Below are 23,547 nucleotides of genomic sequence, written 5' to 3'. Positions count from 1 at the left end.
GGACCTCTTTATACTTACAGGGACTTTCCTTCTCCAGGACGTTAGCCCAGGTTGGGGTGATGGCAGCATGCTAAGCCCTGGTGTGCAGGTGCTAACCAAGCCTCTGCTGACTTTGCTGATGTTCCACTGGCTAAAGCACATCACGTGTTCAAGCCCAAAGTTGGGGGGGGGTGCTGCCCAAGAGTGTGGGTATCAGTAGGTGTGAGTCATTGAGGCTATTAGTGTACATTCTACCCCTCCCCCTTAACCTCAGTCTTTTGATCAGTAGGATGGGAATGGGTTACTAAGAATGGGTTGTATAGAGGGCCAGCCTGGGAGTCAAGAGTTGTGTTTTTTTATGTCCAATCTGTTTCTAAGTATTTGTGTGATCATAGGCTCCATTGTCCTCAGGAGTAAAGAGAAAGTCTTGGACCAAATGAGCCAAGGGCCCACCTCTTAAAACACACACACACACACACACACACACACACACACACACACACACACACTCCCTTTTCCATCTCCCATGCAATGTGGAAATCAAATGTTCTTGAAAGTATCTTGAAAGTGGTACAGAGCTATACAAATGTAATTTATTATTACAAATAATATTTATGGAGAATTCTGGTAAACGTATTTTCAAAAAACTTGTGATGAGATTGTAAACCTATCTATGAAAATATAGCAGAATTAAAAGAAGCACCTTATTCAGAGTCCCATTTCTCTTCTGGTATTTTAAGTTCACTCTATAGAAGTTTGGCAAGTCAAGGTGTGTTTGTATAAAGTTAAACAGAATAGAAGGGGACTAAAAGGTCAAATCCACCACTGGGTTGGAGCCTTTGTTCAGAATGGAGGTGTTTAGCTAATTCAGGTTTTCCTTTGCTCTAACCATTTGCCAGCCTACTCTGACACAGAGTCATAATTCAGCCCTTCTCTCCTGTCTTCCTCGAGTTTTGTTTATTTGCTTGGTTCCTTGTGTTGTTTGGTTCTACATGTGTGTGCATTAGGGCAGCTCCAGCATCACCTCTTACTCAGTGTTCCAAGTTTGCAGAGCCCCCTAAGGGGACCAGGGCATCCGTGGACCCTTTACGTCTCACATGGCGGGCAAAGACTGAGTGACTCAGTAAATGTAGTCTCTTCCCCACCCATCGCTTTGTTCATTCTCTGAAGACTCGTCCTGACAAGATGGGACTAAAGATTCAGAATCAGTTCTCACCTCTGCATGGATGACTTTACGCTCAGCATAAACTTTATATTCCTTTTACACTCAGCATAAACTTTATATTCCTTCTTGTGGCTTTAAGGGTCTTTCCTCTTATGGCTGCTGATTCCCCACTTTCCTTAGCCCAAACTCCCTTCCCGATTCCGCTGACCCTCCACCCCAGCAGGCATCCACTGCATTCCAGCCCTATGCAATCATGCACTGTTGTGAAAATAAAGGAACACCATCAACTTTGTGAACAAGCAAGGGATATTCCTTCTGAATTTACTGTAGCGATGGAGGGGGTTGGCCACCATAATTTGTGTTTGGCAGAGACTCCAAGGCAAGCAGGAGCAGGAAGGCTTTAGGTGGAAAAAAGGGAAGGCTTCAGATGTGCGCTGCTTGGAGGCTGTGGGCATGGGGACGCTGCTGGTGGGCTAACTAGTAGTGGGATATCCTACGAGGTTACTTAGCAGGGCGTATTTAGCTTTCTCTGGTTAGTCCTAAGTTGGAAGTGGAGGCAAAAATTCATGAAGCTATCAGTTATTAACCAAGCCCTGGCTCTTTGGGCCCAATAAACAGGGGTTATTGTTTGGCTTTCTGGGCTGGTTGCAGCAGGTTGTGGACCAGAGTTCTCTTTTTATAGATGGTCTGGACACTGTCCAGCTGTATGTTCTGTCTCTCGGCATTCCCCCAACTGAAGGTGCTGGGCTGCTGTTCCTTGTTGTCCTTCCTCACAACCTCTTTCCTGACTCTGTAACTCTGGCTTAAGTCCCCCTCCTGTGTGTTTTCATAGCACTGCATTTTCATCATAACACGCATTCCCTTTTATTATGATCATTACTGGTTTGTTTCCTCTTCCAGTCCAAAAACTCCTTTAAGGCAGGGATTCTGTCTCGTTCACCTTTGTATCTCCAGTCCCTAGCACAGTCAGCTTACAGTAAATATAAATGTTAATTAAACAAATGATCAACAAATATTGAGCACAGCCCAATTTATCTCCCACTTTCCAATTTCTGGTCCACTTTTCCCACTGTTTCATGGATATTTGCAACTGGATACCCCACTCGCATCTCAAAATTAACATGTCTGCAACCAAACTTTTGATCTTTCTCCCAAGCCAATTCCTCCTCAGGATACCCCCATTCATTAATTCCTACCATTCTCCTAAACACTCTCCCTTGTCCCTTATAGCTGTCAGTCACCAGTGGGTCTCCTTCATCTTTATCTTTCCATTTCTGTCCATTCCTTTTCATTCCCATCTCAACCCTGGTTCTGGCTTGGACTGTTACCTCAGCCTCCTACTGGTCCCTGGGTTCCAGTCTCTGTATTGTTCCAAAGTCCCACTTTGGTTATGCTTCTCTCTCGTGGAAAACCCTTCTGCTGCTCATACTTCAGAGCCTGGCATTCAGAGCTCTGTACAATATGATCTTAAATGATTCCGTGCACTGTAGCGTTCACTACTCCTCAACGCATACCTGACTTTCTGATTAGCTTGTCCTAATTATCATTTCTAGGACCTCCCTTCCCTTCCCTCCTCTATGCTACCTTTACCGTCACAGCCTAAATGAATGACTAAACATTCCCTGCATCTTTCTGATGGCAGTTCTATATCCTGCCCTATATCGCAGTTGTCAAAGCACATGTTTTCTCTCTTACTGGGCTAAGCTCATTGAAACACCCACCCTGACTAGTCTTTGCCTTGTATACAGAGTAAGCACAGAATAAATAGTTGTTGAATGAATGAGTGATGCAGCTGCGCTGTGCATCTAGAAAAGCCCTCACATAAAATTAGTTCATCCATAGATTGATTTGGGATTGATTAATTTAAACCTACAGTTGAGAGTTCCTTGTAAATCATGGGATCATATAGACAAAGTATCAGAGTAATTGCGTGTCTGAACTATCAGCATTTACTCAGTCCTTCCTTTCATAGTGCTTGTAAGTTGCTTTGTATCTGTGTAAGTGCTATGGCCCTCTCCCTAGGAGATTTCTCTTTTTGAGGTCTATACCAGCACCATAACCAAATGTCTATCTTCCCAAGTTGTATCCAGAGATAATTGATTACTCTTTAGTAGAAATTCAGTTCATACCACCAAGGCATGTAAAATACTGATTTCCTTACTCATTAGCACTTTGCAGTTATATGCTGTCCTGGAAAGAGGGATTGGCTGGCAGAATTTGGGACCAACAGGTAGCTGGGATCTGAGAGATAGTAGGGGAGAGAAGGCCTCCTGAAGCAGAGGCATGCATAACTAGAGGGCAGCGTAATGGAAAAGAAGGAGATGGCTGTACTGTGGCTTGCACTATCTGAACAAACCACGTAGAATGTCAGCCTAAGAAAGTGGAATGAAAAGGATGCCTACGTCACTTTGTTATAAAGCAGAAACTAACACACCATTGTAAAGCAATTATACTCCAACAAAGATGTTAAGAAAAAAAAATGCCTATGAAATCTGTGTAATCATACACAATACATCTGTTAGTTTTAAAACATGATTAGATAATGAAAGTTGTACATGGTGATCATAAATTAAAACAATTACAACAATACACTTATTGCTTAATTGCTGAAGTTTATATTTAGAAATTGCTTTTGGCGGCATCAGTGTCTGCACTGCCGGCACATTCACCTTTGCTGCCACAGGTGGCAGGGCACCATTTCGGATGGTTTTAATAACGTGCACGGTTATTGCATCCTCTGGTGCAATGAAATGTTTCTCTGACCCGCTGTGCTCTTCCCCATTCTCCTTGGTTGCATCATCGTATGCTTTTATACGTACTGTTCCCTCTGCCTAGAATAACTTTATCCCTTCTCCATGTTTTTTTTCATTCTTCAAGGTTTAATTAAAACCCAACTCTTCAGCAATGCCACCTCTAACTCCCTTTGACGTTGCCTTCTCCTCTGCAACCACATGGCCTCCTGCACATTTGCACTTATGACCGTGGAGATGTACCTTGAGCGTGTGTCTCTCTCTCCCTGTGACTCCTCGACGATAAGGAGGCCTTGCCTTAGTTGCTTTCGTAAACTCCCACCACGCTATGCCTAGCACAGGGCCTGGCACTTACTGGAATCAGCAAATATTTATTGAATGAAATTGGACTAATACAGGATTGGGACTCGTTTAGTTGGAGGACTGCTGTCCTCCATTGCTGCTCACTTGACCCTCTAACGCCACTTCCCTTAATGTCTGTGGCGGCTCACTCCTGAGTTTTCCGTGTGAGGTGCTTGAATACTAGAATGTGAGAGCCCAGGCGGATCAAGGGGCTCTTCTCATATAACCCCCTTGTTTTAGTCCATTCAGGCAGCTTTAACAAAATACCACAGGCTAGGTGGCTCACCAACCACAGACATTTATTGCTCACAGCTCTGGAAGTCCAAGATCAAGTAGCAACATGGTCAGACTCACCTCGGGTCCCCTTGCAGGTGGCAGACTACTCAGTGTGTCCTCACGTGGTGGAAGTGGTGAGGGAGCTGTGTCAGCCCTCTTCTGTAAGGGTGCGGCTAACCGCGTTCCTCATCACCTCCTGAGGCTCCACCTGCTAACACCATCACCTTCGGTGTTAGGGTTCCAATATATGAATTTGGGGGTGGAGCCAAATATTCAAACCGTAGCAGCCCTCATTTATAGGTACAAAACCCATTAGGTGAAGGGACTAAAGGAAGGTCACAGGTTCCCTTCAAGTTGCCGTTTAAGCTTTTGACTTTGTTAAACAAGCTTCCATAGGAAAATTGGAGACCTAGCTTTTCATTTTAGACTTTATGTTAACTAGCTGTATGATTGGGGCACTTCCTCTCTTTTTAAAAAAATCCTTAGTCACAAACCAGTGACTTGTGAGTGGAATTTGGTCTGTAGTCTTCTTTTTTCTTTTTTTTTTTTAATCTTGAATTTTAATGCTTTTCAAAAGGCATCTGCTTTGCAGTTGGCTCTAGTCTCCATACTTCCTCGTTCCTCCAGACCAGCACTGTCCCACAGAAATATAATGTAAATCACAAACTGAGTTACACAAGTAATTTAAAGTTTTCTAGCATCCCCATTAAAAACATTAAGAAAACCAGAGAAATTAACTTTAATAGTTTATTTAACCCAATATATCCAAAGTATTTTCATGTCAACATATAATTAATATAAAGCTTATTAGTGAGCTATTTACGTTTTTTTCTTCTTCTATCTATGCCTTTGAAAAACTTTGTGTTTTCTACTTACAGCTCGTCTCCATTGGAACTAGTGACGTACTGAGTGTTCAGTTGCCACCTGTGTCCAGTGGTTGCAGAACTGGACAGTCCAGTTCTAGATCCTTCTCACTTAACTCATTTACTGTCCTTACTGCCTCTGAAGGCATTTGAACCTGAAAGCCCTGGATGAGAGGTTCATGTAAGGTTCTTTCTGCTCTGACATCCTGTCATTCTCTTGTCAGGGTGAATTTCTCAGTTAAATTAGTCCAGAACCTCCATAGTTGTGTCACCAAGTTAGAACTCAGCAGCAGCTACAGTGTTTGAGCCGGAACCAGAAAGAGCCCGTCAGCTTTGCAGGGTCAGAGTTTTGGCCCCGAGCTGAGTGGGCTTGTAGCTGGTTCCTCCATTGTTCTGGCCCAGGCACGGCGGCCTGTTGCCATGAGGGGCAGCCCCGCTGGGCTGAGCAGCCCCGAGAGCAAGCCCCAGCATCTCACCCTCTGTAGCAGCGCCCACAGAGGCCTCTGCCTCCACCCACAGCAAGAAGCTTCCCTCACGTGTGCCTTCTGTGGATCTCTGCTGGCTCCAAAGCTCATGTCAGACCCTCTTAGCCATTTGCTGTAGTCAGCCTGGCAGGGAAGGGCTAAGTGGGAGCTTCCGGAGCCCGCAGAAGCCTTCTCACTGCCCCTTCTGCCGGTGGCTCCCAACAAGGTGACAAAGAATGTGTTTTTTAAGCCACCGCACAAAACTATTATTTCCTGTGAATTCTGTGAATTTCCAGCTCCAGAACTGGCTGGAAAGAGAGCCTCATTTAAGCTGCCCAAGCAGGAGAAGGCTGTGAATCAGAAGACATCTTGCCAAAGGCAACTGGAGATGCTTCACTGGAAGTTTATCTCTTAGTAGTGACACTCTATTTCCAAGCTCATCCATTCAAGTGAAAAACAGTATGCCTTTCCTCCCTGTGCTAATCTGTACCCAGAACACTTCGTAATGAATGATTTTTTTTCCTTCTAAACAACAGAGAGACTTCTATTTGTAAAGATGGTCACTATGAAAAAGTCAAAGGTGTCTGTTCAAACCTGGTACTTATAAAATATCTTCATAAGGAAGAGTTCTAGATGATTAAACTACTTCCGCATTAAGACAGTACAACCTATAAGAACACTTGTGATATGGATTCAAACATTGTTTTACATGATTAGATGTCGGTAAGGCCATGCTTCTTAAGCTTGCATCTACGTAGGAATCACCTGGGGATCTTGTTAAAATGAATGCAGATGTGGATTCAGTAGGTCTGGGATGGGGCCTGAGATGGGGCATTTTTAACCAGCTCCCAGGTGAGACCAAGGTTTCAAGGCTATAAGGACTTTGTCTGGACCTTGGATGAACGGTCACAGTTCAAGAGAAAAGAATCCGATTTTGTGGCTGTTGGTTTCGCTGGGAGAGAGACAAGAACTGAGCTGACTTGGGAAGCTATGACTTGAATGTTTGTGAGCTAAATCGCTAAGATTCAGTAAAACAGCAGGAAATGAGGGAGTTTAGAGAAGGGAGAAAGGGAGCCACACCGAGTAGCTTCCTGTTTCCTAATTCATTATTCGGACTCCACTATTTTGTTTGCTGGTAGTGATGACCAGGAAAATACTCAGCTGAACCAAGTTCTATCCCAGTTGGACAAGATGGAGATCTTGCAGAGTTAATTTAATGAATTTTTTCTGGATCCTAAAATTGGTGTTTTATATAAGAACACGTAGATTAAAATAACGTGTAAAATTGTGTGTGTGTGTGTTTATATGTACCCCATGACAAATGTTTTTGCTGTTATGTAAGTGAGAAAAATCTTGTGTTTGGAATGAGTTCCACGTTGTGCTCTGGGACCACAAGTTCAGCTTGGGGCAGGGCAGGTGGGTTGGAGAAGGGGAAGGGGCGGGAGGACAGGATGGAGCCATCATTCCCAGACAGTTCATAGCATATTATTTTAATTTTGGTTAAAGCCCGATCTGAGAGCTGGCTTATCAACGTGCAGGAGATTGCAGTTGCAATTTGCTGGTTAGTCTCTGTTCTTTTAATGCTTTCCTGAAGTGCCATTTTGTCTCAGTAAAATGCTCCCTAAAAATACTCAAATATTTTTAGTTGGAGAGTACAAATCAGATTGAGCTGCACATTTCCCTGGTGAGCAAAAGGGATGAGTTTGTGTTCATTAACTCAAGGCCATCTGGTGCAGACACGCAGCAGTCTGTGAATCAAACGTGCATCAAACTCCAGGGATCAGAACCCGCGCCAGACCCAGTGTTTTGGAGAGTCAACAACCAGGGGGAGTAAAAGGGCTCAACTCTTTTTCCTTATTTTAAAAATCAGCTCCGCCTTGCAAAATATCAGAGCCACATCATCTCCTCTTCATTGCCCATCGGAGCCGTCTTTGGAGGGTGCTTCTGCAGTCAAAGTCATTACCTTCCCCATCTCCCTTTGGGTGGGGGGAGAAGAACAAGAGCCTTAGCATCCCTCCCTCCACTTTGGGCCAGAACCTCGGCCTGCGCGTGCGCTCACACTCACGCTCCTTCTCACTGCGAGACAAAGAATGCGGAAGCACAGCGATGCTCAAGGTATTTGGGAGAACTGCCCCTTGCAAATAGCCCATTCCTGGAGGAGAGAGCGCTTGCCTCTTGCAGCTTTACTAATAAAAAGCCACTCAGCAGCAGCCAGCTTTCTGTTTAAGCGTGCTCACCAAAATATCAATAAAGGAAATAAATTGCTCCACTGATTTGTTACTGATGCCGCCAGACCCCTGAATGGAGTGTTTGGAGAACACTTTCCTCCCATCTGTGTTTCCCGTATTGGAAACTGGGTCCATGTGTTAAAACGAGTGGTCAGTGTCTCCAGCAGAGCAGCATAGATGACTTTCCTGTGATCAGATGCAATCTTCTGGGTAGGGTCTGTTCTTTAATACTTTCCTAAGTACCATCTTTCCAGCTCTGCAGCTCTTTTTCAGGCACCCGTGCATGTTTGACTGAAGATTAAGTAGAGGGGCTGCCCATTCGGAAGGTATGACTAGCGACTATTCCTCTCTCAGTCTCTGCATCCGCCAGTGCCCCCCCCTTCTACGTTCTGAGATGCCAAGCAGATGACAGAGTTCCATTTGGAAAATTCTTTTGAATCCCACACAGGACAATAATAAAAAGAAATAAGTAAGCAGCTATTTTCCCATGTCTTGTGACATGTCTTAGGAAACTGCATTTCAAAAATCGTAAAGAAAAATGATGAGGCAGAAGACTTAATTTTATTTTATTTTTTTCATGGGAATGCTTATATCAGCTTTATTAATTTGAACCATTTTCCAGTCTCTCAATTTTGCTCATATGGTGATTGGTTTCTGGAGAATTTCCAAAATAATTAGTGAATACGCATATCTACTGTGTATTTTCAGTTACGTAAACCCATTTTCTGAGGCACCTTCAACCTAAACATCTTGGTCACCTCCTCAGCCCCAGCACAGCCAGCCTTCCTTTCCCCTCCCCGTGTCCTCAAGTCTATTCTCTACGTCTGCATCTTTATTCCTGTCCTGCCCTAGGTTCGTGAGAACCATTTTTTTAAGATTCCATATATATGTGTTAGCATAGGGTATTTGTTTTTCTCTTTCTGACTTACTTCACTCTGTATGACAGACTCTAGGTCCATCCACCTCACTACAAATAATTTAATTTTGTTTCCTTTTATGGCTGAGTAATATTCCATTGTATATATGTGCCACATCTTCTTTATCCATTCATCTGTTGATGGACACTTAAGTTGGTTCCCTGTCCTGGCTATTGTAAATAGTGCTGCAATGCACATTGTGGTACATGTCTCTTTGAATTATGGTTTTCTCAGGGTATATGCCCAGCAGTGGGATTGCTGGGTCATATGGTAGTTCTATTTTTAGTTTTTTAAGGAACCTCCATACTGTTCTCCATAGTGGCTGTATCAATTTACATTCCCACCAACAGTGCAAGAGGGTTCCCTTTTCTCCACACCCTCTCCAGCATTTGTTGTTTGTAGATTTTGTGATGATGGCCATTCTGACTGGTGTGAGGTGATACCTCATTGTGGTTTTGATTTGCATTTCTCTAATGATTAGTGATGTTGAGCATCCTTTCATGTGTTTGTTGGCAATCTGTATATCTTCTTTGGCGAAATGTCTATTTAGGTCTTCTGCCCGTTTTGGGATTGGGCTGTTTGTTTTTTTGATATTGAGCTGCATGAGCTGCTTGTATATTTTGGAGATTAATCCTTTGTCATGGATGCAAACAACTTTATATTAATGGAAAGGAGGAAACCCATGTGTAAGAAAATTTGCCCAAGTTCTGTGAGGAAAGCTAAAGCTAATTCTTTTTCTCTTTTCAATGGGTTAACTTTTAGAAGTATGTATTGTTCAGTGCAGTGCATTGCAATGCTTCTTATTACAGCCTTAGCAGCCCCAGGTGTTGTCATTGTTTTTGATGTTTGCTGATATGATAAGCATAAAACCACACCTTGTTTTGTTTTGCAAATCTTTGGTTAGCACCAGAGTTTAAATTTATTGGCTTTTTTAAAGCCCCAATAAAGGTTTTCTTGTACTTAGGAAAGCTCATCTTCTAAAATGCAGAGAAGCTAGCTCAAGGTCCCATTAAGACATTAATTGAATTATAATGTGTTTCCTTTGGACTTGATCTCTAAGTCGGTGGAATCCACATTGTCTGCAAGATCCAAGTGTAGAGCACATCTTTGAGAACACACAAGTGGGAATGAGTGAGAGAATCAGATGAGTTTTTAAGTTTTCCAGAGGAAGAAAATCTAGTTTTAATTGTTTATTGCACAACTAAGGTATGTTTATTGTGGAAAACACAGATAAGCAAAAAGAAGAGAATAAAAATTACCTTTAATAATCATATTTTTAAACATTTTGGTATATATGTTCTGTTCCTTTCTCTATGGGAATAAATGCCTTAAATGATAGAATCTTAGTATACGTTCTGTTTTGTTATACGTGTTTTCACTGATCAGTATTTCATGAATATTTTTTATACCATTACATGTTATTATCCTATATATTTTTTTTGGCTACATAGTTTCCACTGAATGGATATACCACAATGTATTTAACCAATCCAGTATTGTTGGACATTTCACAATCGTAAACACTGCTGTGGTGAGCATACTTGTAGTGAAATCTTTTTGTGCATCCATGATTATTTCCCTGGATAAGTACCGGAAGGGGAATTGCTGCATATATGGGCATGCAGACTTTTGTAGCTTTTGACACATGTGTGTCAACAGCACCATGTCCTTTCTGTACTATGGCAGTGTTACAGAAAAAAAGTATTCATGACGTTTGTTGAAGGGGGCCATGGTGGAGGTATAGGGACCACTGCAATGAGGTCTTGCAGTGGGGGAGAGATTGGACTCAACTCCGAATACAGCATGAGCAAATGGGAATTTATAGTCAGGGAACAGAGTGGGGGTCAGTGGATGGAAAATTACTGAGAGGAAACATTAGGGGTGAGGGAGATTCTGGATAAACCAACCTAACAAGATTCTTGCTGAAGGCAAGTCAGGTGATCAGACATCACCTGGGGGATGAGGAACCTGATCAGGTGTCATGGCTGATCACGTATTGAGATTGGGAGGTTCTGTTGAACTGAATTAGCAGGATTCTTGCTAAAGCTGGGTGATGCAGAGATGAACATAGATGTCCGAAAGTCAGGCGTGGTTGGAAAAGAGTTTAGGGGAGTCTGAGTAGAGTTTGGTCAATGAGAGAGTCTGTGTCAGCATTTAGCATGCTCTCTGGTAACGTCTTGTTTATTGCCCTCCTTGTAAATCTTTATTAGTTTTAGGGCAGGACTGTGGGTACCTTGTTCACCAAGCTACAGTACTGAGATACCCTCCTGGGCCCCAGCACCACCTCTGCCTACCCAGCATCATTCCTGGCACAGAGCTAATGGCAAATTGCATGGAAGTGCTGAGTGTTAATGCACGTTTGAAAAGAGGCAATGGCCAAAGATGGATGGAGAGGGAGGGGTGAGAAAGTCATTGTCGGAGACTCCTGGGTTTGGTACAAGCTTTATCAGATAGATGTGGGATCTGCCAAATCTGCCATCAGTTCTCTGATGCTCAGTTTCCTAACAAACGTAAATGAGGTAATTTTAAAAAGATGATCTGTCTGAGGGCATTTCCAGATCTGTAAATTTATGAGTCTTTGATTGTGAGTCATGTGTAAGGGATAGAAAAAGCTGGCTTGAGTCAGGTGAGAAAGATACTGCATTGAAGCTGGAGAAGTTTACCTAATGGATGAAGTCCTTTAGAACAAAAGTGACAGCAGAAGGGCCTGGGCTGCAGCAGGACAGTCATACTTTGGGCTATCAGGGTGACTTGGAAAGAGGTAGCATCTGAAAGTTGACTGGCTGGAGGCCAGCTTCAGGCTCCCGATGGGCTCCTTCAGAAGGTGGATGATTGGTGGGCCCGGGTGAGCACTTCCAGAAGCAGGTAACAGTCAGAGGTCTAGCCAGGCAGATGGCCTACATCAGGGAGACCCAACAGTCACAGAAACCCAATTTCTTAGAGATCTGGAGATGACAAGGCCTGGCCTTTTCCCCTAGGAACTGGGATCTTGGCAACAGGAAAACAGGTAAGCCAGGCTAGAAGTGAGTTTTGAAGAAAGGCACGTTCAGAATGGTCAGGGTGGGACCAGCAGCCTAGACTGCTGAGCTGTTGACCTGAAGCTCCTTAACTTATCTGGGGAGCTGAGATTAAGTGGTCCCAGCTGTGAGGCTTGAGTGATTAGAGCCAGGAAATCCGGACATTCTCTACTCTTAACTCTTTAGTTGGCAACCTGATCTCTTGGCTTTTTTCTAGATGCTGCAGAGTTTAAAGCATTCTGAACATTCTTTAAAATAGATCCCTGTTGGAATTTTTTTTAAACTTTTTTTCATCTTTCTATTGTGAAATAAAACAGGTACAGAAAGCAATACTAAACAAATCCATAGCTTAGTGAATTCTTACAAGGCAAACACTCTTGTTCCCATGAAACTCTGCCAGCCACCCTAGAAGCCCCTCCATTGTCCCTCACAATCAGATCCCCTACCCTTCTCAATTTTTATGGTGGTCACACTCTTGCATTTCTCTGTAGATGTGTCACATTAGTGTGCATTCCTCACTATTTTTTACTATATATATATATAATTGAAGTATAATTGATGTACAATATTATATAAGTTTCAGGTACACAACATAGTGATTCACAATATTTAAAGGTTATACTCCACTTATAGTTACTATAAAATATTGGCTATAATCCCTCTGTGGTACAGTATTTCCTTGTAGCTTATTTTATACATAACGGTTTGTACATTTTAATCCCCTACCCCTATATTGACCCTGCCCTTTTCTCTCTCCCCACTGGTAACCACTAGTTTGTTTTCTATATCTGTGAGTCTCTTTCTTTTTTGTTACATTCACTAGTTTGTTGTACTTTTTAGATTCCACATGTAAGTGACATCATACAGTATTTGTCTTCCTCTGACTTACTTCACTCAGCGTAATATCCTCCAGGTCCATCCATGTTGTTGCAAATGGCAAAATTTCATTCTTTTTTATGGCTGCGTAGTATTCCATTGTGTGTGTGTGTGTGTGTGTGTGTGTGTGTGTGTGTGTGTGTGTGTGTGTGTGTGTGTGTGTGTGTGTGTGTGTGTGTGTGTGTGTGTGTGTGTGTGTGTGTGTGTGTGTGTGTGTATCACATCTTCTTCGTCCATTCAAGTGTTGATGGACAGTTAGGTTGCTTCCATATCTTAGCTATTGTAAATAATGCTGCTAACAACATTGGGGTGCATGTATCTTTCTGAATTCGTGTTTTTGTTTTTTTCAGATATATACCCTGCAGTGGAATTGCTGGGTCATATGGTAGTTCTATTTTTATTTTTTATGAGAAACCTCCACACTGTTTTCCACATTCAACACTGCTATTTTTTAGTCTTGCTCATTTAAAAAAAAGATATATATTTGAAGTCTCTTTTAAAAGCTGCAGCATCCCCTCCATCCCTTTCTTTTCTTTACACTTTTTCTGTGGAAGGACCCAGGAATTCTTAATCTGCAGAGTCCCACAAGCTTCTATACTTGTGGTGCAGTTCAACATTTCCCTCTGTCTTTTATATTTCCTGCACCCTGGCAGCTGCTTCCAGAGGCTTGACCAGACTCTGGTTCAGTCTCTTTGGCAAGGTGATGATGTTTTTCATCAGGAAGCCCATAACATGTGGTTTTCACTTTTTCACATTAACACTCAGTGATGCTCAATGTCTCGATCCACCACTTCACTGAGGGCTGCAAAATGGTGTCGTTCTCACTCTATAATTTTGTTTTCATATTAGGTGGGATAATTTTTTAAGGGGAAGCTTCCATTTTGCTACTACTTGGTCACCCAGTGGTACAGTTCTTACAGGAAATGCCGAATAAATATTCAGTGCATTTATATATCCAGTTTTCAAGATAATAAATTGGCTTCCTGTCATCTTTAAAATGTAACCAATTAGTTCTTTTAAACTAGTATTATGAACTCATGGATTTACACATATTTGATGGGTTTCAATCCACTGCCAGTTGGAGCTTCTTCAGTTGGCTCCTGGGTCCCTTTGACATGACCTTAGGAAGTTTCTGATCTTGCTTATTATCTGGTACATGAAGATACTCCAGGCTCATGTTGTGTATTTCCTGCCCCAGACTTGGAATCAGCCATTTCTCCAAGAAGCCTGGTTTCTGATAATGGGAAAAGGTATTTCAAGACCACAATCTCGATATTTTGGATGCGTATTCCTACTGGGCTGGTCCTTGTTTCTAGCTTTTTCAGCAGACATAGCATACACATGTGTATGTAATATGTGTGTGATCCAATATTCTGAGTTCAAAGTATTTCAGACTCAAAACTATAGAGTTTTTACCTAACGACTTTTATATTGCATTTTATCTCCTTTATTGCAAACCAAGAATCCTGGTTCTTAAAAACACAGAATTAGAACATCTCATAATTATTACAAAAGTCTCTGAATAACAATAATAACAGTACTACCACCATCAACTATGATTACTGAAAATAGCTAAATTTTTCAATCTCCAAATTCTCTTCCCTACCCCCAACTTTTCTGGTCGTATTTGTGTGATCAGATAGCCAATATATACTGTCGTCTATCCCTTTTAACCCTCATTTAGTTTCAGTTCTGTGGGTAAATATATATTTAACACTCACTATCCTTATGTTGATGCCAATTTAGTTATTTTGCTCATCTGAAGCTAATTTTTTAGTAGACTCCTTAGTAAGTTTTCATTTCATGGAAACAGTATTCTCTGAATTTGTTTGTGTTGATAACAATTTGTGCTCTTCGTACATGAAGTAAGTTTTGCTGGGTGTAAAATCCTTAACTCACTTTTTTTCTTTAAATATCATAAATATGGGTATCAAAAGTAAAATAGTACAGTTTCTTCTAGCATAAAGTATTATCAAAAAGCATGTGATAATCTAGTTTTCTTTCCCTTGTAAGTTATGTGTTATAAAGATATTTTTCTTTATCTTTAAAGTTCAGTAATTTTACTAAGTCATGTCTTGATGTTGATAGTTCTGGGTTGAGAGTTTCAAGTATGTGGTGTGATCTTTCAATGTGTAGTTACAAATCTTTTTTTAAAAAAATTCAGGAAAATTGTCTTGAATCATACATTTTAATATTTTTCTATTCCCATGCCTTGGTTTTCTTTTTTAGAGACTGACTCCTATTCTCCACTGGTTGGATCTTCATTTCCTATCTTCAATATTTGTCCCTTTCTTCAGATCTTTTTTTATCTTTTTCTTCATTTTTTTTTTTTTTTTTTTTGCGGTACGCGGGCCTCTCACTGTTGTGGCCTCTCCCATTGCGGAGCACAGGCTCCGGACGCACAGGCTCAGCGGCCATGGCTCACGGGCCCAGCCGCTCGGCGGCATGTGGGATCCTCCCAGACCGGGGCACGAACCCGTGTCCCCTGCATCGGCAGGTGGACTCTCAACCACTGTGCCACCAGGGAAGCCCTTCATTTCTTTTTGATTTTGAAAAACTTTTATCCTTTTTACCTTTCATTTCCCTTATGTATTAGTTTTGTGTTTCTTCTAGATTACTTTTCATTTCTAAAATAATTTTTTATTGTTATTGCAGATCTTACATCATTTTCTGAAGGCCTTTAGATGATTTTGAAATAAGATGCTACAATTTTGATAGTTTTCTGAGCCTGTCTCTCTGGTATGTCTTCATTATCTGTAGAGATGCTCTTCTGCTCCTAATTCTTTCTTTCTTTCTTTCTTTCTTTCTTTTTTTTTGATAATAGCTTTGTGTGAAGTTTTACCTGCATACATACCACTACAGAGAGGCTCTTCTCCAAATTCCCCCACCAAACCTCTCTAAGAGGAGGGTAATCTCAGATGGGGGCTCTTTTACAGAATGTAAGTTTTTATGTGAATTTGCTTTTCCTGAATTTTTAGGAGGAAGATTGGTTTATTTAGCTTTTCTAACTTAATGGTATTTCCTCGCCTGTTATTTCACATAGTGTTAAAAAAATATGGCAGCTTTCTTTCTGAGATTTCCTGTTTACGTTTTGATTTCACTCCCAGTAGTGGACTCACTGGAGGAGTTCACTAAGAGTTCGTAGGGACCAGGCAGCTCCAGCCTCTTCACTTCAGACCTTCAAACATTAAGTCCTTCCATGTCCCTACTAGTAGAGCGAGCAAAGCTGCCCCCAGTTTTAGCTGCTGTTCTCAGTTATGTGTGCTTTCCAGTGGATTCCTGTTGGATAGTTTAGTGTTTTGTTCTCAAGTCCATCAGATGCCCTGTTGCTTCCCTCTCCTTTCTCTAGCACAGATGCCAATGACACACACGTCTTGTGGCTATTGGAAGTTTTGTCCCTTGGCTTGTCTTTTGGAGGTTCATGGGGATACCTTGTCACTTAGTTTTATTGTAAGCATTGTCTGTGCATTTTTGATTTTGCATTTAGTTTCTCTGTGTGCTTTTTCTGTGAGGCATTAGGACATCACTGCCGCTGCCCTCTTCCTAGAATCCCCCAGCAGGGTTTTAAGCTGATGAAGACAGAGCTCACGGTTGAGTCTCCAGCAGCACTTCACACATTGTCTTGTGTAAAACATGAACCTGATATATGTTTGTGGAATGAAATGAAACTGTCTACCTCTGGATTAGGATCCCAGCCCACCCACAGTGCTTTTGGTAACACATCCTATTTCCAAGGAGACCTACTGTTCATTGGGACACCAGGGACACAGGGTCTGTGTCTGGTGCTGGGGGAGCTCACCCTCTAGTGGGAGGACAGTGTCTCCCTGCTGCCTGTTACATGGAGATAATGAGCTGCAAATGTCAAATTGGCTTTTGGAGTTCACAGCCTGCCACTTTGAACCATGACCAGGGTGGAAAGCAGCTGGGCAAGCTTGTGACTCCCAGTGCCTTTGTCTATTAAAGCACTTTATATAGCAATAACTTATCTGCTTCTTTGCTTGGGTCCCTAATTAAAGCTGTTTTCAACCCAATAAACAGCCAGACCCCGGCTAATAGAGTTGGACAACTCCTTGGTGGCCTCTGCCTGCATCCTCTTAGGCTCTGTGGTCCAGGGTTAAGTTCCTGCACCTTCAGCAGGGCCACCCCCTGAAACATTTAATGAGAAGAGTATTGTCTCTTGGAGACATAATTAAGAGAGACGATGCAACCTTCTCTGAGATAACAGGTCTTTTGCAATGCAATGTGTTGGGGGAAGATTCAGCCCAAGTCAGTGACTGCCTTAGCTGTCATGACTCCTGTTAATAGTGTCACGTTTCTGCTTGGCCGAAAGGCCCTGGGATCTGCACCGAAGTTCGTTAACCTTTTGTCTGAGAGACTTGTGCTTGGGACTTGTGGCTCTATGTCTTTTTTTTACCGCTTTTCAGGCTGTAACTACAGTTTGGTGGTTGTGGCTGGGGACACAACTGGGGAATAAGTAGCTTACCCTTTGAATCTCCCGTTACTGTATGACCCTTGTGTTCTAGATGTTGGGGGCACATGAGCCTAGTTTTGTATCCTATTAGGATTCCTGAAGACTGGAAACTGGATACAAATAAAACTACAGCTGGGAGAAACATGTGAGGACTCCTATTTTTTTTTTCTGTCTTCTCAGGAGCCCACCTGTCTTCCTCAGAAGTTACATGAGAAAGATTTTCATTTGGCAATTAGTTTAAATGTACATGGGAAACCATCTACCTGAAGTAACTCTTAAGAGAATCACTTTGTGAAGTAAACATGACTTTGAGAATGTGAAAAATGTCTCCCTAATTTATCTGTCTTAAAATTTCAACTTTTTAATATCATATTGTCATCTATCAAGGCAAAGCTGTGTTTTATTCTTCTTTTTCTTCCCACTGCCTCCCCTTTATTTCCTGGGAAGGGAATTAGTTTTCTTCACATGAGATAGATGACTTCATCTCCTATGTCATTGTTTCACTGTGCTCGAATCTTTTGTTTGTGAGGAAACAGAGGAGAAATCTTGGACTCGGAGTGAGAGAGCCTAGTGTTCCCATCCAGCTTTGTCCTAACTTGCTCTGAGACATTGACAAGCTAGTTAACTTCTCTGAGCCTTAGTTTGTTCATCGATAAAATGGGTATAAAAAATCCTCACGTGACTTTGTTGCTGCTGGACTAATTGTAATAATATATATAAAGCACTTGGTACCTGGCACAATGTTGACGCCTCCCAAATAATCGTCCTTATTTGGGAACTCTGCTACCAATGAAAAGGTGACCTCTTGCCCATGAGAAATAGTTAGTGATAACTTGTTCTCACTCCCATAACTTGTTCTCACTCCCCCTTCCCACCACGGGTGGAACTTCATCCCCGTACTGTTGAGGATGTGTTTCTCCATACAAATACATCTATAGCCACTAAAACAAATCAGAAATACCCATTCACAGTGATACATAAGCGAAGAAACCCAAGCCAAACACGTGGATGTGGATCCTTAGCAATGTGGGAGGTGGCGTGGGGGCGGAGTCACGGTGACATCTCGTTTCCACTCCCACTTCTGAGTTTTTCATGCCTCAGTTGTTTTCTCTTCATACACGTGATGGGCTCTTCTTTACAGATACAACTCTTAGCCACGCAGTCCCCCATAGACTCAGAGAAGCCCCTTCTCTCTCCTCCCCTCACCATTGTGTTCCAAGGGGAGGGTGGTCTCAGATGGGGGCCCTTTTGCAAAATATTGCTTGAGAGACTGGAAAATCACGCTCATGCATGCCGGTCCTGATTTCTCTCCTGGCCTCCCGTCCCTTCGTTTTCCCCTCCTGTTCAGTTTTAAACACAGTTCCCTGCACCAACCTAAGCTGTCCCTGATACACCCCACCCCTCCTGGTCCCCAGCTCTTTTGTTCTTTGGTCCCTGCCACTGCCCCCTGCCTCCACCCCAGTACACTCAGCTTCACTGCTGCCTAAATGTCATTTTCGAAACAACAGAAGGACATGCTGTTTTTGCAGCATCTTGGGGAAAAAATTTTTTTTGATCCATTTGGTGTTAAGAGCATTCACAAGAAATGTATTCAGGGACCCTCGCCAGCCTCTTTCACTGGTGTGGTTCACATTTGGTGGTTGGTGATATAACAAGCCCAACATTTTTCCTCCAGAAATGTCCATTCTCCTATCATCTGTATCTCTCTTCCTTAGATTTCTTTGTCTTTCAGCTAAATCGGTATTTGAAGCACCGCAGTTCCTGATTAATTTTCAAGCTGGGGATCCATCCTGATCCCTTCTGAGGGTTTTGAACCAGGTTCTTGGGAAAAGTGGGAACATGGCCAAGTCTGGCTTGCTTCTCTGGGCCGTAACGGAGGGGAAGGCTTGAGACGCTTTGCCCCGCCTTGACCCACAGGACCAATGCAGAGCGTAAGAAGAATCTGTCAGGCTCCTGTGTCAGGACCTCTCCTCCAGAAGGAAACAGTGCATCTCCTCAGAAAAGTAGGAACTCGAGTTCCCTTTGTTCTTTATCTGTCCGTCCTCCAGGCCGCATCGGTGATGATGTAGAGTCACACCTTATTATTCCCCTCAGGTGGAAAGTTCTTGAGGGCAGGATCCACGTCGGACTTATCTTGTCCTTCGGTGCCTGGAACTGGGCCTTGTAGGTGGCCCGCGGCTGCTGACAGCAAGAACACACACCCCCAGCCACTCAACCTTGTGTGTGACGACAAAGCGGGGAGTAGAGCTCACCCTCCCCAGACTCCTTCCCGGCAATGCTCTGCTGGAGAAAGGGCGCACACGGGCTTGGAGCATTATTTTGAAACCCAGAGACCCTTTGCTCATTGCTGAAGGTCCAGATGAGCCATTAAGTTATGAACTGGAATTTTAGTGAGCTGTTGTTCTGGCCAGAACACCTGGTTGCAACACAGTGACCAGATTACCCCTACCCGTTTGAGTTATTCACAGTCACTGAGACTGTGGCGCTCTGGATTTAGCGGTTGTCATCCACGGACACCCAAAGTGGGAGGTTTGCTGCCTTTCGGGGTCATCCAGGCCGACTCCTCAAGACTTGAGCACACCAGAGGACCCTTAGTGCAAGAGTGGTTTGAGAGCTATTGTTAAGTCTCCAAGTCTTACCTGGAAGATCTCCAACCCAGCTCCTTTCGCGGGGCTCCTGTCCACTTTGGGCACCCCGGGGAGAACTGCAGGGCACCTACCAGGTACTTCCCTACTAGCCTTCTAGTCATCGTACGAATTTGGAGGAAATGAGAAATAGTTCAATTTTCACACACGCACACACACACACCAAGAGTTCTTGTCCTAATGACTTGTTTTGACATTCCACTTGATAGGAGTCTGACAGTTTGAGGTTTGCAGCCTGAGTGACCTTCTTTAAAAGGACCCTGTGTCTTCCCTGACTTTGAATAGGCCTTGGTTGATGGGTAAATCTGGGCAGAGTTCAGACCCTCTGCAGAAGGGCACACCAGACAGCATCCACGCCGCCGAGAATCTAATCGAAGTGCGTAGTAGACACTACCTCCCTCCAACTTTGGGGAAACTCCCTGGATGTAGAAATGCTTGTGTTGTCCATTTCACGTGTGTAGGTCTTTCCTAACTGTGAATCCTAGTCTTTCCTTCCCGAAATATCATTAATTGATCCTGTCTTAAAAATCAACTTGGAGGGCCTGCCTGGTGGCACAGTGGTTGAGAGTCCGCCTGCCGATGCAGGGGACACGGGTTCGTGCCCCGGTCCGGGAGGATCCCACGTGCCGCGGAGCGGCTGGGCCCATGAGCCACGGCCGCTGAGGCTGCGCATCTGGAGCCTGGGCTCCACAACGGGAGAGGCCACAACAGTGAGAGGCCCGCGGACCGCAAAAAAAAAAAAAAAAAATCAGCTTGGAGGTGGGCTCCTTATGTAACGTTGCTCTTGGCATCTCTCTGTTGAAGAACATGTTTGAGCTTCTCTTCATCCGCTTTTTCTTCACCTTTAAATTCCTCATGGAGGCTGAGCTTTGCCAAACAGACAGATCTGGAGCAAAATTAGAAGCTTTTCCCTGGGCCAGCTTCTAAGGGCCTTCCTGGTTTTCTAAGAAGCAACCAAAATAAGAAGAAAGAAAGAAAAAAAGAAAAAGTAGAGACTGGGAGAAGCAAACTTTCAGCTAATTATCATCTTTTTTCCCCTCTGAGCTCAGAGTACGGTTCGTAATTTCCTGACCAGCTTGTGCCCCTCCCCCGCTCCCTCCGAGCATCTGTGTTGGTTTCAAATTGAACTGCATACCTGCTGCTCTGAATTTCCAACATACCATACCAGTTGGTTTGCCAAACAGTGAACTGCCAGCCATCTGCCATCCAAAGTCAGAATTTACATTGTTTCATCTTAAAATAACGCCTCCGGAATAGCAAGCCACTCTGTGCATCAGGTTTTAAAGTTGACAATCAGCCAGAATTAAAAACAAATACCAAATGGGCATAAAAAAAGAACATGGTGGGGAGTTGGGGAGGGGGGCTGGCATTTGACAGAGAGTTTATTTTTCAGCATTTTTACCTGACTTTCCACCAAAATAACCATGCCATTTAATTTTATCTGCAACAGCAGGAACTACTTATAGACTGAGAGCGTTAACTTTTTACTCGCCCGGCTCTACACGAACAGGATGCAGGGCTGGGGCTGTCGTCCGCATCTCAGGGAGGGCATATGTCTTCATATCCCCCAGGTGTAGGGGAGGAAGACCTGTCTTAACCTCTTCTCGTGGGGCTTCCTGGTTGCTCAGACGAGAAAGCTAAGATGCGTGAAGGGGGAGTGCCTGGTCCAGGGCCACGCGCTAGTTAATGGTGAGCCCAGGACTCCTGGCTCCCAGGCCCGTCCTCCCGCCCCTCACCCCCCAACCGCCTTGACCTGTCAGTGCGGATGTGGGGCTCCCTGCACACCCCTTGGTTCCCGCTAGCTGCCTGTAGCAACCCTTTTGTGCCCTATTCCCCTGCCGCTTCAGGACAGACAGGAGAGAAGGGGTTTCTGCGGGACTAGGAACCCCTGGCGACCTGTGATGGTGGCCTTGTGGCAGAGCAACCACTGAATCTGGGTAGCTTTCCAGAGCAGATGGGATCGAAGGAGATTTTTTTTTTAAAGAGAGAGAGAAAAGAGGTTTCATGTTTCTTTTAGGGAAGCTGTTCCGGGCGAAGGCAGCTTGGGGAAAAGTGTGAAGTTATGAGTGGGCAGAGGAAGCAAAGGGCTCTAAATTTATACCAAAGCCACCTGCCTACAGTTTGGAGCCCTGTGCCACCGGCCTGCCGGCGAGGAGGGCTTGTACCTGAGCCTGGGCTGGCTGCCAGCCTCGTGCAGCCCCTGTGGAATTCTCCTGGGGCTGACCTTGGACATTCTGGGGTCCCGGCGAGCCTCTTGTTCAGTCCGGTCTTAATGTGAGTGTCAGAGGTGGGGACTGTGGTCGTAGTTGCGCGTAGGTTTGCTTTGGGGCCAGATGGTGGCATCTCCTCCTGGAAGCCGTCTCTCAACCCTGGCCAGACCCTGGGCCCATCTTCCGTGTTCCCACAGCCCTGCCTGTAGCTCTGACCGACCTGCCCCACGAGCCGTCTCTGTTGCTGGGACTGGCTGTCCTTCCCGTTAGGCTCCTTGTGACCCGGGCCATCTCCCCCATCTTCTGGGTCCTGAACACCACTGGTATGTGCTCCACTCACGCTCACTTAGCGAGTGAGTCAGTGCTCTGCTGGGATAATGCAGAACTTAACTGGTTGTGCAGACCGCTAGACTCAGCCCCATAGTATTTCTGCTGTGAAAGCTGCTTTTGACTTACCCGAATTCTTCCGATTTTGTTGTGTGCCAATTAGCATCGTTGTTACTAGCTACACGTTACCGAGAGTACTCAGGGGCCAGTCACTGCACGAGGTACCCTATATATGTTCTTATCTACTGTGACAATTCAATTTATTAATAACACCCGGATAACTAAGATGAGAGGGGCCTTGTGAGGAAGGTCCGAGAAAGCAGTTCCATTTAGCCTGGGATGAAAACACTGAAGTAAGAGGTGTGAAGGCTGCATTAAAAAAAAAAAAAAAAAGATTCCGACGACAGGCTGTCCTTGGAGGGGGGATAGGGTGTGCTGTCTTACTCCCGGGCTCAGGAGCAATGAGGCAGATGCTAGGCCATCAGGAAGGATTTCCAAGCGAGTGGAGCCACCCATCAGCAGAATTTCCTGCCTACAAAGGAGTGAACACCCTGCCCGGGAAGATCAGGCAGCAGCAGAATGACCGTTTGCCACGAAGCCGTAGAAAGAATGTCTCACTGATATGGAACTTGGTACACGTGTGCCCTAAAACATCCATTCGGACTCCCAAATTCCTTAGTTCTGTCTTCTTAGCTTAGTACATAAAACAATGGCGATTATGATGATACATTTTTAAAGCTTAAAATAGTCTTAACTCCTTTTTACAGAATGAGTCATTTCAAGGCCTCCTCCCTACTCCCTGCCTTGAAAGTCTAATCAGAGGAAGCCCACTTTTTTTTAAAAAAACTTAAAATTTAAAAACAAGATCTAAATGCAGACCTATCATTTGATTTCCTAAAAGGTGTTTTCCTTTGCAAAATCAGAAGGTGAGGGAGTGTCCCCTCCAGGGGCTGGAGACGCTTGTGTACAGGCGTCGTGGCGGAAAGGCTGCAGGTCCCGCTCAGCAGAGGGTTGAAG

At 43.9% G+C, this 23,547-nt stretch overlaps 1 protein-coding gene across 1 annotated transcript in view; it reads left to right on the top strand.

Moving 5' to 3' along the window:
* Nucleotides 1–23,547, top strand: part of MSRA (methionine sulfoxide reductase A) — a 374,143-nt gene that overhangs the window by 300,073 nt on the left and 50,523 nt on the right. The window lies entirely within an intron of this gene.

This window comes from Neophocaena asiaeorientalis, unplaced genomic scaffold, assembly GCF_003031525.2.
Source record: "Neophocaena asiaeorientalis asiaeorientalis breed wild unplaced genomic scaffold, Neophocaena_asiaeorientalis_V1.1 scaffold633, whole genome shotgun sequence".
Lineage (NCBI taxonomy): Eukaryota > Metazoa > Chordata > Mammalia > Artiodactyla > Phocoenidae > Neophocaena > Neophocaena asiaeorientalis.
The sequence above is the reverse complement of the archived record's forward strand: the minus strand, read 5'-3'. Positions and strand labels throughout refer to the sequence as shown.